At 35.5% G+C, this 13,928-nt stretch overlaps 1 protein-coding gene across 7 annotated transcripts in view; it reads left to right on the top strand.

Moving 5' to 3' along the window:
- The window catches only part of WDSUB1 (WD repeat, sterile alpha motif and U-box domain containing 1), a 53,172-nt gene that overhangs the window by 37,963 nt on the left and 1,281 nt on the right, over nt 1-13,928 (top strand). The gene's annotated exons all lie outside the window — the stretch shown is intronic.

Genomic DNA, 13,928 nt, shown 5'->3' with positions numbered 1-13,928 from the left:
TAGTCTATACTTTGTGGGGTTAAGCTTCATAAGAACCGACCCCAAGATTGAGGGCTCAGCTTATTGCTTTGGTTGTCCTCACTGCTTGTGAGAATATAAGGAATTCTCCATTTGGGGAAGTTGAATTTTCCCCCCTTCCTCACCATTCCCTAGGGGGACTTTGCAAATAAGTTTTTATTCACTGTTCAAATCCTTCTGGGATTTATCAGGGGCATCACTCTGGACAAACCAACAAAATCTCATGCCCTACTCAAGGTAACATATACTTATGGTGTTCAATTAAGCTGTCCACATAAGTTATATTAGGAAATGCACTAGTAGAAATATAAATTTTGTACCAAATAAACATTTTTTGCTTTAGTCTCACACATAAATTAAAGTTTTAAAATATGAATTAACATCTATTTTCAGCACCCTGCAATATTGACCTTCCTTCATTCTTCGTCATACCAAAACATTTTTAAATTTCTTCATTTAGTCACTATCATTATACACTCTAGGCATGTATAATCCTTTTAACATATTGGATTCAGTTTGCCAGTGTTTTGTTGAGGATTTTTATATCTGTATTCATAATAGTTATTGGTCTCTAATTTTCTTTTCTTGTGCTGTCTTTGGCTTTGGTATGTGGGCAATAGAATGAGTTAGAGAAGTGTTGCCTCATCTATTGTTTGGGAAAGTTACTAAAATATTTGGTAGAATTTAGCAGTGAAACCATCTAGTTCTGGATTTTTCTAGGAATTTGTCTATTTCATCTAGATTTTCTAACTTGTTGGCATAGTTATTCATAGTACCCTTTTATAGTCCTTTTTATTTCTGTAAGGTCAATAGTAATGTCATTCCCTTTCATTTTTGTTTTTAGTTATTTGTATCTTCTCTTTTTGTCAGCTTCAATAAAGGTTTGTTGATTTTATCGATCTTTTCAAATATCCAACTTTTGGTTCTGTTGCTTCTCTCTATTGTTTTGTCCCATTTCACTTACCTGTTTCCTTCTGTTAACTTTGGACTTAGTTTGCTGTTCTTGTTCCTTTAGATGTAAAGTTAGGTTGATTTGTGATCTTCCTCTTTAATATAGGCATTTAGAGGTGTAAATTTCTCTCTGAGCACTGCCTTTGCTGCATCTGCCAAGTTTTGGTATGTTGTGTGTTCATTTTTGGTCATCTCAAGGTATTTCATCATTTCCCTTGTAATTTCTTCTTTGACCCATTGGTTGTGTAAAAGTATATTAATTTCTACATATTTGTAAGTTTTCCAGTTTTCCTTTTCTTTCTAATTTCTACCTTTATTCCCTTGTGATCCATAAAGGTACTTTATATGATTTCAGTATTTTTAAATTTAGGATTTGATATATGAGCTGTAATAGAACCAATACTTGGCTGTAATCAATCTCAGTCTGTCACAGCCAGATCAGAAGAGACAGGCCAGGTATCAGGAGACTGTCAATCCACTTTTCTCTGATATCCTGGAAGAAGCAAAGCCAATCCTCTGACAAAAAGAAGAAATGTTTTATCTCTGGGTCTCCCACACTGCCAGAGAGACTTTCACCCATGGATGTCATGTCCCACGTTGGGGGGAGGGCAATGATTTCGCTTTCAGAGTTGGGCTTAAAAAGAGAGAGGCCACATCTGAGCAACAAAAGAGGTCCTGCAAAAGTAACTCTTAGGTATACCTATAGGTAGGTTAAGCTTGTCTGCTACATACATGATCTTCAGAAGAGCAAGCCTCAAGATCGAGGGCTTGGCCTATTGATTTGGGTGTCCCTCATGTTTGACAGAATATCAGGAGTTTCCCCAGTGGTGAAGTTTAATAGTTCCATATATTTTTTTCACATCCCTCAAGAGACTTTGCTGTTGCTTTTTGATTATCTGCTTAATCTACTCTGGAATATGTCCAGGTATTATATTAAGCTATATAGGATTAAAGGCCCTCATTCGTCTTCTGTGCTCCCTGTGTTTAGATTGTTTAAATAAGCTATTCAGACAGGTTGAATTAGATCATGTGCTACAGAAAATTTCTTCCTTTCATCCCGAAGAGTAGATGAGGTTCTAAAATATAGACAGCATCTTCCTTACCCCTGTATTTTTGAATTACCTAAATCCCACCCTGAATGGCTTTGTTCTTATCTGTAAATATCAGGTTATACATATATAAAAGAGCTTCTCAGAATCCAGAAATAATGGTTACCACTCTGTACTAAATATGACTGCTATGAGAGCTTATAATCTAAGTCCCCATTTTCTTGTATTTTCTAAATGAGAGCATACAACATTTGCTCTTTAGTTTCTGGCGTATTTTACAGGTTCAGTCACAATGTTGCATGCCTCACAACTTCGTTCATTTTTTGTAGCAGTACAATATTGATCATATGTATACACAATTGTTCACCAGTCTGCTTCACAGTCAGTGTATCCTTCAGCCACCTTCATTCATTGGGCATCATCTATAACATCCAAAGTCAACAGTCTGCCAACACTCAATTTTAGAATATTTATTTGTTCCCAAGAGAAAGATAACACTAAACACACCCATACAAAATACAAAATTGAAACCTCCCCTTAACTCTTGTCCCTCTCCCCATTATTTACCCCTGGCATTGCTGTGGTACTGTTGTTTTCCTGTTAAACTTAGCCATAGCATGCACTAGCAGCCCCCCACCCATACCCTGAACTTATATACTTTTTGTACAAGATTCATACCTTTGAAGTTGTTTATGCAAGAACTTATATTTGAAGTGTGAATTGGTGGGACACATGGTGTATACAACCCCTTTTGATCATGTTCACCTTCAGTATGGTACTATTAATTATAGACCCACTAGTGAACTGAGTTCATTCACTTTAAACCTGCCCCACACTTGACTAAGACTGTTCTCACTTAGGTCAGTAGCAGCCTCCTGATAATCAATCCAGGACTCCCTGCAGAGTTGGATTGACCTCTTCCTCCTGGAAATCCATTTAGTCTAAGACACTATCCAATCCTCCTTCCCCTCTGATAGTTCCTTCTCAGCTTCCTCATGACATCCTTTCCATCCTTTCATCCACGAAATACTGGTATCCTCTCAGGCCCTGTTGTCACTCAAACCACTCATCTACTTCCAGGATTCCATAAAACCATTAGAAGATGCTGATGACCCTTCACTTGAGGCAACTCAAAACCCACAGGTCCCGAACAAAACTAATCTTGTCTCTCACACCTGTCATTCTTCCTGAATTCTCTAATTCACTTGGTGACACCACCTTCTTTAACTTCTCCCTCCTGATCCCTCACCTGCCATACTTAGTTGCCAAGTTCTACTGATTTCTCATTCTAAATGTCTCTTGATTTTGCCCTGCTAGAAGAATTTTTATAAGCCCTACCTTAGTAAATGGAAGAGAAGGATCAAAGTTTAATCCTCCTACAACTTCTTCCAACCCTGGGGGAGAAGTTGCAGGTACCCAAAGAAACAGCTTGGGCTACGCCCACTATACTGCCTCCTCTCCAAACCTCCTCTCCTTGTGTTGCTGACTCTGGTGACAGCCTTCTTTGCATTGGCCCTTTCTGCCAAGACCTAATGGTTGTCTTGAACTCTTTCTTTAGTTCCTGGCTAGGCCATCTTTCCTGGAATTCTTTCTAGTTTCACATCCCAAGGGCATAGTGGCTAGTTTGCTAGTCCTGGAGACCAAGCTTCAAGACACTATGGGTGCCTGGCTTCTAGGAGTCATTTCAGTTCACATGCTTAATCTCAGAGCAGGGCCAAGACTGTCTGTCTTTTTAACTTCTCCCCTGCATGTTATTTTTGTAATTCTTCATTAAAAACCCTTTAACTGAAAGAAAAAAAAAAACCTAAACAAACAAAAAAGATTTATGACCTAACATATGGTCTGTCCTGGAAAATGTCCCATGTGTTCTTGAGAAGAATGTGTATTCTGTTGTTGTTGGATGTTAATATCTTATATAGTTTAATTGGTTAATAGTACAAGTCCTCTGTTATTAGAAGCAGTGTATTGAAGTATTTCTCCCTTTAGTTTTGTCCACTTTTTCTTCATTATGTTGCTTACAATCATGTCTTTTTGCTGGATTGAATCTTTTATCAATATCATCCTTCTTTGTCTATTGTTATTTTTTTTGAGTTAAGGTTATTTTGTTTGATAAAAATATACCACTCTTGCTCTTTTGATTTCTATGTACATGGAAATATCTTTTTTCCACCCTTTTTCAACCTCTTTGTGTCATTGTACCTAAAGTGAGTCTCTTGTAGACATTGTATAGATTATACTTTTCATTGAATCTTTCCTTTTAATAGGGAGAGTTTAATCCATTGACCATTAAGTTATTAATGGAAGAAAGAATTTACTTTATTCCTCAATTACCCCATTACTGTCTTTTTTTGTATTTATTTTTCTGTAGTATACCATTTGGACTTCCTTCTTTCCTTTTTTCCATATTCTTTAGTTATTTTCTTAATGGTTACATTTGTAATTGAAATGAAAATCTTTAACAATAATCTAGTTCCTATAAGTCAGCTATGCATTTAAACATATGCTTTACCATGTCTGGATATATTGTAGCAAGAAATATTTAGAAATTTTTATTACCAGTAACAGAAGTCTAGGGTGAATAAATCTTACAAAATGATACGTATTACTACCCTAATAGTTTATTAAACTGAATTATAAAATAAAATTGTTAATGTATCTATTTAAATAGGTGTTTATTAAGTATTTACTTCTGGTATAGATCTTGATTGCCATCTAAGTATTTTGGTTCATAGTGAGAATCAGATAATGCTCTCTAGACCAGTTTTAGGATTTTTTTCGTTATTGAAAATGTATAAATCTTTATGTCAAGTTTTAAAAAGTAGTGAAAACAAGAAGCAAAATGAATACTGACCATAATGTGAGTATATTTATTTTCTTTTTTTAAAAATTGTCATTGTTTTTTCCACTTAATGTTTCTTGCAACTATAGATAGCTTACTTGAAATCAAACTGCCTATAAGAATTTTAAGAGTGCCATTAATACAACTAGTCAGCTGTGGTCATACCTTCTAGTCCAGAATAGGCCAAAGTAGACAAAATGTAGTACTATATATAATGTTGAACCTGACATATTTCAGGCACCCAACAACAGAAATAAACAGCATTAATGAAATGTAAGAAACCAGTAGCAAAATAGGCCCTTTCACCTGGAAGGTTAAAACCGTGCTTTTATCAGATTTATCTAGCCTGATGGCAAAGAATTAATTATTATATGAAATGTCGTTTGTTCAGTGATGGCTAACATGCCCATCATTTTTAGTAATAGGTCAGTGTGATATACTATATAAGATCGAAATAATCATAATCAGCTTTAGTTTAGATATAAAATTTCCCATTCTGAGATAAAAAGTCCATTAAAGCATACTTTTCAAATTTTAATTAACAACAATCTCTTTGTGTTCTATGTGATGTGTTAGAGAGACTTTAAACTCATGTGAGTAGAATGATAGTTTAATCTTACAGATAGATATTTCTGCTGTTTAAAACTGACCAGTTAATTGCATAATTATAAAAAGGCATCTTTTGTTATTAAAATTTCATTGTAGCCTTTTCATGACTACAAACATGATGAAGACTAGTATTGGTTTAAATTTTGTCTTAATCTGAAGAACAGTATTCTACATTGAAATGAGTAACGTGTAATTTTGGTGGGGTCCAAAGTAGAAATTATTTGAACAAATTGAAAAAGCATTTTAAATGTGAATGTAATATCTAATTTTTCATCTGTCATATAAACATTTCCTTCCATCCCATTCCCCCCCTTAAATTATAGTTTGCAGTTGGTAAATATGTTTCTATATGAATATGCACTAAAAAGAAATGTGCAATTCAAGCAAGTCAGTTTTTAGGCTCCAGTTCACTTACTGTATAAAAGCTTGATCCAGTTTCCATTAATGCGCTTTTATTCTTCTCCCAAATATAAACTAATTCTCTGGAAATTAAAATGATTTAAATAGAAAAAGGAGTATACATGGTAAAGTATGACTAAATGGGTAGATTGCATTCAATATAGTCTACCAAAGAATGGGTGGTAGCTATTAAGCTACTCTTGAATCAAAGGGAAAATTTTTTAAAAACTAGATTTTTAAAAAATAACATATCTGTGGGAAATGGTTAGACCAGTTTTCAGAGGAAAATCAAAAGCATTAACTTCTATATAAATAAAAGTGAGAAAATGAAGAAACATACAGCTCAAAGCTACTACAGGAAGCAGAAAGAAGGAACTAATACAACTTGTCAAAACTAACCCAGTAGAACCAGAACATCTAAATCAACCAATTTTTATAGAAGAAATTGTTAAAAAAAAAAAAAAAAGACTCCCCTTCCAGAAAATACCACATCCACATTTTAAAGGAATTCTACCAAATATTTAAAGACCAGATAAATCCAATGCTGCCATTTCATACTATAAAAATACTTTCCGTGAAATGAATTTAACACTGATAGCAAAATCTAAGACTATATAAATAAAATTTAAAAGATCAAGCTCACTAATGACTGTCAGTGAATCTTAAAATATTAAACAGAATTCAGCAGCACATTAAAGTGTCATTTTAAAGGGGTTTATTTTCTGGAATACAAGCTTTATTTAGTATTAGGAGAGTCATTAGTAGAAATCATTAATAGTTTACCAATAAGGGTCCGTTAAAGGAAAGTGAAACCACTTTATGTATTTTAATAGAGAATATAGGGAATCGGTTAATCAGATCTTGGAATTGAAGAGAAAAAAAAAAAAGGCAGCCACGTGATCTCAGTAGGTATAGAAAAAGCATTTGACAAAATCCAGTACCGTTTCCTGCTAAGAACAGGAACTAGACAGGGTATCCATCCTTGCCACTTTTACTCAGCATTGTACTGAGGATCTAGCTAGAACAGAGAAGAAAAAGGATCCAAATTATAAAGGAAGAAATAAAACTATCTCCATGCACAGATGGCATGATCTTATAAAGAGAAAACTAAAGAATCCACACTGAAAAAAATACCTGCTAGAGCCAGTGAATTCAGTAAGGCTGCAGGATACAAGGTCAATATACAAAAACCAGTTCTATTTCTATGCACTAACAATGAATACTCTGGAAATGAATGCAAGCACTTGGCACTTAGAATAAGATAAATTTAATAAAAGAAGTGCAAGACATTGAAAACTATAAAATATTGTTAAAATAGACAATCTGAATAAATGCAAAGACATCGTGTGATCCTGGATTGGAGGACTTAATATTAAGATGCCAATACTCTCCATATTTGAGCACAGACTCAGTATGATCCCTATAAAAATTCCAGCTGCCTTTTTTTTTTTTTAGCATAAATGGACAAGCTGATCCTAAAATTCATATGGAATGGCAAGGGACCCAGAATAGCCAAAATAATCTCTAAAAAGAATAATAAAGTTGGAGGAATTGCTTCCTGATTTCAAAACCTACCAGAAGCTCCAGAATTCAAAACCGTGGTATTGGAATAAGGATAGATATAGAGATTAATGGAATAGAAATGAAAGTCTAGAAGTAAACCATGGTCAACAGATATTCGAGAAAGGTGCCAAGGGGAAATACTCTTTACAACAAGAAGTGCTAGAACAGCTAAATATTCAGATACAAAGGAATGAATTTGGACTCCCTCACACTATTAGGGTTTTCTTCTCAGAGACAGAGAAACTGATTATTAATAACCCAGAAAATGAAGAACAATGAGGAGGGTTGTGAGCCCCTCAGATATCGAAACATAAAGCCTATACAAGTAAAACTGTGGTATCAGCACATGACTAGACATGACAGTGGAAAATAATTTAAAAGTTTGGAAATTGATTCAAGTGCATTTGGAAATGTACTGGATGATAAAGATGGCATTTCAAATCAGTGGGAAAAATGTCATTTTTAAGATGTTTTGTTCTGGCATCTGAAGAGCCATGTAGAAAAGGAAAAAATGAGTCCATTCTTCACATTGTACATCTGGATTAATTCCTAAAAATTGAGGGGATAAAAAGGGAAGCAAATGGGCCAAATTGAGTATCAATTTGGTAACAATTTTTTTCAAGTGACTTTCACACAGTATTTCAACTAGACATGCCTAGTGGATCGATCTTGATAAAAAGAATCACAAAGAAAACTAATTTACACAAAGTTATAAAGTAGGCTCTTCATCTTCTGGAACACTCTGCCTAGCTGTTTTTCTTTCTTCCTTTCTACTGTGCCTAAATTTTTGACAGGGTCCTGGTCTCAGCTGTAGTGTTCAAAAGGAATCAGGATTTCTGTGAAGATGGCAGAATAGAGAGTTGCAGAGCTAACTCGGCTCTTCAAAATAGCTAAATGGGCAGGCAGAACTGTCCAAAACAATGGTTCTGGACTCCGGAAACGAGGGGGAATACTGGACAACATCCAGGGAAGTAGAGACTGAGAAACTGGTGAAAAACTGAAGAACTCAAGTGGCAGAGGCTTCTAGCACTACCCTCAAAGCAAGCAAGCGGCTTCAGGCCAGCCAGCCTCTGCCTGGCAGGGTCTAAGGAGGGCCCCAAAAGCCCTCCTCCTCAAGAACAGAGGGAGACATGGCCCTGTATTGAGAAAGCCATTAGCCCGTATATTTAGACCACTGGATCCTGCTGCGTTAGCCCTTCCCAGAGAGGCGCAACCTGCCCCATTGCCTTGACCCCCAGCAGAGGTCAAACTACTGGAGAGCAATGCTAAAGTGTGCCATCAGCTGGGCAGGCTAGGAAAGTGCCCCTTCAGGTAGCCATCGTAAAGACTTCGTAGTAAAGAGTGCCATCTGATGGGCAAGTCAGGAAAGCACGCCTGGGGAGCTGAGAGAAAGGGTTTTGGCATCTTTCCTGATCCTCTCCCTGGGACCCTTTGGCTAAGCCCCTAGCTAGGACACTGATGAACCAAGGGTCAAACAAGAGACAAAACATCCAATTAACAACAAAGCAGACAAGCTGGCCTTCAGGATAATCCCAAAAAAGTACAAGCCATACTAAGAAACTGGAAGTTACGACCCAAAGGAATAAATTTTAAAAATTAGAGGAGATAGAGAATTTGGAACTAATCAAAGATATTCAAACAAATCTCCTTAGTTGATTCAGAAGGATGAAGAAAAATATGGCTCAAGAGATAAAGGATATTAAGACGACACTAGGTGAGCATACAGAAGAATTTGAAAGCATGAAAAGAAAAATAACTTATGGAAATGAAGATCAGAAATAGAGGAGAATTAAAAATAGGCATACAAAAGCAGAAGGATCAGTGGCCTAGAAGACAGAAAATCCAAAATCACACAATCACACCGACAAAAAAAAAAGATAAAGAATGGAAAAACGTGAACAAGGTCTGAGGGAGCTGAATGACAGCATGAAGTACACAAGCACACAGACGTGTCATGGGTGTCCCAGAAAGAGAAGAAAAGGGAAACGTAGCAGAAAGAATAAGGAAATAATGACAGAAAACTTCCTAACTCTTATGAAAGATATAAATGTACAGTTCCAAGAGGTACAGTGAACTCCAAACAGAATAAATCCAAGTAGACCTCCAAGACGTTTACTAATCAGATTGTTGACTATCAGATAAATCTGAAAGCAGCAAGAGAGTAAGCATTGCATCACATGCAAGGGATGCTTGTAAAACTAAATGCAGATTTCTCATCAGAAACCATGGAGGCAGGAAGGCAGTGATATGGTATATTTAAAATGCTGAAAGAGAAAACCTCCAAAATTTTTTTATCCAGCAAAATGGCCCTTCAAAAATGAGGGAGAGTTTAAAATATTTACAGATAAACAGAAATGAACAGAGTTTCATTAAGAGACCTGCCCTACAGTAAAGGGAGTCCGAAGGCTGAAAAGACGGGAAAGGGGTTTGGAGGAGAGTGTAGAAATGAAGAATATCAGTAAGGATAACTAAAAGGGTAAAGAGACAAAAATAAAATATGACAATATAAAATGAATAAAATGGTTGATGTACTGTCTTCACAGTAATAACATGAATGTTAATATATTAGACTCCCCAACAAAACACACTGATTGGCAGAATGGGTTAAAAAAAATAAATCCATCTATATATGCTGTCTACACTAGTCACTTAAATCCAAAGATACAAAGAAGTTGAAAGCCAAAGGCTGGAAAAAGATATTTCATGCGAACAGTAACCAGAAAAGAGCTAGGAGTAGCTATACTAATATTAGGCAAAATACTTCAAGTGCAAAACATTAGAGATAAATAAGGGCATTAGTTAGTAAAAGGGGCATCCATCAAGAAGAAATGACAGAAAAAACCAGTTGCACCTTAAACCATGGCTATTTTTCCTCAGGGGCTTCAAATAGTTTCCTATGCAACATGTCTTGTAGCACAAATTAAATTCTAACAAAAGTTGCAATAAATATTATTTGGATATTTTAACCTGTTAAGTGTGTGTTTTCTGTGCCCAAGCAAACTTTAAATAAAACAAAATTAAAACCTACCAAAAAAAAAAAAAAAAAGAGAGAGAAAAATCACAATCATAAATATTTATGTACCTAACCAGGGTGCCCCAAAATACAGGGGACAAACACTGGCAACTGAAGAGAGAAACAGATGTCTCTATGATGTTGTTGGAAACTTCAATATATCACTCATGGATGGAACACCTATAGAAGATCAATAAGGAAACAGAAAACTTGAGTAATGTGATAAACTAGACCTAATGTATACAGATCATTGCACCACAGAATAGCAGGGTATACATTCTTCTCAAGTGCTGATGGATCATTCTCAAGGATAGACCACATGTTGGGTCACAAAACATTGGAAAAAGATTGAAATTTTATAAAGCATTTTATCTGATCATGAGATGGAGCTGGAAATCAATAACAGATGGAGAACTGGAAATTTCACAAATATATGAAGGTTAAATGACCCACTCTTAATCAGTGGATCAAAGAAGAAATTGCAAGAGAAATCAGTAAATATCTTAAGACAAATGAAAACAAAAACACAACATATCAAAACTTTTGGGATATATCCCTGCCCTGCCCTTTAGTGTTGATACCCCTCCCCAACATGAAAAAGTCAGAATGGGCGTTGCCTAAAGATTGATCGGGAGAGGGATAAGAGGAAAAGAAAGAGGTATAACAAATAGGATTTAACAAGTAAGTATGGCTGCTGAATCACTACGTTAATATTCCTTCTAGCCTTCAGTGTTTTAGAGCAGCTAGAAGGTAAAATCTGAGATGGTGGAATGGTAGCCCATGACAAACTCTGGGATCTGTTCTGTAACTACTTGTTGAAGTGTGCTTTGAAAAGTATTGCTTTTTCTTTCTTTGTATATATATTTTACTACAACAACAAAAAGTTTAAAAAAAACCATGGATGTAGTGAAAGCAGTGCTAAGAGGGAAATTTATAGCCCTAAATACCTACATTAAGAAAGAAGAGTTAAAATCAAACACCTAATTGCACACCTAGAAAAGGAACAGCAAACTAATCCAAAGCAAGCAGAAGGAAGGAAATAATAGAGTAAAAATAAATGGAGAAAAAAACAATAGAATCAACAATCCAAAAGTTGGTTCTTTGAGATGAGTAAAATAGACAAACCTTTAGCTAGGCTGATAGAAAAAAGAGAGTGAAGATGCAAATAAATCAGAAATAAGTAGGGTGGGGGGCATTTCTACTGACCCCACAGAAATAAACTCTTCCAAAAAATTGCAGAGGGAACACTAGCTAACTCATTCTATGAAGCCAACATCTCCTTAATACCAGTCAGATAAAGACACAAGAAAAAATTAGAACAATCTCTCTAATGAATACCAGGTGCAAAAATTCTCAATGAAATACTTGCAGCAAATTGAATCCAATAGCACATTAAAAGAATTATACACCACAATCAAGTGGTTTTATTTCAGGTATGCAAAGATGGTTCAACAGAAGAAAGTCAATTAATATAAAATACCACATTTAACAACTTGAAAGGGAAAAGGCCACATGATCCTGTTGATAGACTCAGAAAAGGCACTTGACAAACTCTAACACCCTTTCTTGATAAAACCACTTCAAAAGATAGGAATAGAAGAAAGTTCCTCAACATGATAAAACACATATGTGAAAAACTCACAACTCACATCATACTCAGTGACAAAAAGACTTTCCAAAATCTGGAACAAGACAAGGATGCCCACTGTCACCACTGTTCTTTAACGTCGTCCTGGAAGTTCTAACCAGAGCAGTTAGGCAAGAAAAAGAAGTACAGGACATTCAAACAGTAAAACTATTTGCTGATGACATAATCGTATAATTTAGAAAGTCCCCCAAAATCTACAACAAAGCTACCAGAGCTAATAAATGAATTTAGCAAAGTGGGATGATACAAGATCAACTTGCAAAACTCAATAGTGTTTCTGTACACTAGTAAAGAACATTCTGGGGAGGAAATCTGGAATTTTTTTCTTTTTAAAATAGTATCTAAAATAAATATCTAGGAACAAATTTAACCAGGTATGTAAAGGACCTATATGTAAACAACAAAACATTACTAAAAGATATCAAAGGTCTAAATAAAAGTAAGGACAATCCATGTTCATGGATTGGGAGACTAAATAACATGTCAGTTCAACCCAACCTGATTTACATAACACACTCCCAATCAAAATTCCAAAGGCCAACTTTGAAGATATGGAAAAACCAACTGTCACATTTATTTTGAAGAATAAGGGGCCAAATAGCCAAAACATGTTGAAAAAGAAAAATGAACTTGAAGGAGATTCACACTTTCTGACTTATTAGAAAGCATAGTACAAAGCCACAGTGGTCAAAACAGATAAGACTGTCATAAACCAATGGAATTAAATTGAGAGTTCAGTAATATACCCGCACATATATGGACAATAGATCTTTGACAAGGCTGCCCTGCCTACTCGGTTGGGACAGAGCAGCTTCAGCAAATGGTGCTGGCAGAAAAGAATCCAAAAGAATGAAAGATGACCCCTATTTCAGCATATAAAAAGTTAAGTCAAAATGGATCAAACACCCAAATATAAGAACCAGTACCATAAAACTAGAAGTAAATGTAGAGAAGCATCTTCAGGATCTTGTGGTAGACTAGTTTCTTAGGCCTTACACCAAAGGCATTTATCTATTTGTTCACAAGAAGAAATAAATAGGACCACCTCAACACTGAACTTTTGTGCTTCAAAGGACTGTCAAAAAGGTGAAAAAGCAGTCTTACACAATGGGATAAAATATTTGAAAACCACATATATGGTAAGGGATTAATATCCAGAATATAGGAAGAAATCCTACAACTCAGCAATAAAAAGACAAATACCCCAATTTTTTAAATGGGGAAAAGACATGAATAGACATTTTCCAAAGGGGAAATACAGATGGCTAAAAAGCACAGGAAGGGAAACACTAATCAAAATCACAATGAGGCATCATTTCAGACCTATTAGAATGCCTAATATTAAACAGAAAATTACAAGTGTTTGAGAGCATGTGGAGAAATATGAATCCTTATTCACTATTGGTGGGAATATAAAATGCTACAGCCACTTGAGAAGACAGTTTGGTGGTTCCCCAGGAAGCTGCCATATGACTTGGCAATTCCGCTACTAGACGTATACTTAAACTGAAAGCAGGAACGCAAACATCTGCACACCAATGTTCATTGGGATTTTTCACAATTGTCAAAAGATGGAAACAAGCCTAGTGTCCATCAACCAGTGAATGGATAAACAAAATGTGGTATATACATAAGATGGAATATTGGCTATCAGAAGGAATGAAGTCCTGATGCATGCAACATGGATGAATGTTGAGTGAAATAAGCCAGACATAAAAGGACAAATAATGTATGATCTTACAAACATGAACTAAATATAATGAGCTAATGCATGGAGTTAATATTTAGAATGTAGGTTACAAAAAGACAGCAGGGTAGAGAACAGGGAGCTGTTGCTTA

This window comes from Tamandua tetradactyla, chromosome 3 (genome assembly GCF_023851605.1).
Source record: "Tamandua tetradactyla isolate mTamTet1 chromosome 3, mTamTet1.pri, whole genome shotgun sequence".
Classification (NCBI taxonomy): Eukaryota; Metazoa; Chordata; class Mammalia; order Pilosa; family Myrmecophagidae; genus Tamandua; species Tamandua tetradactyla.
The sequence above is the reverse complement of the archived record's forward strand: the minus strand, read 5'-3'. Positions and strand labels throughout refer to the sequence as shown.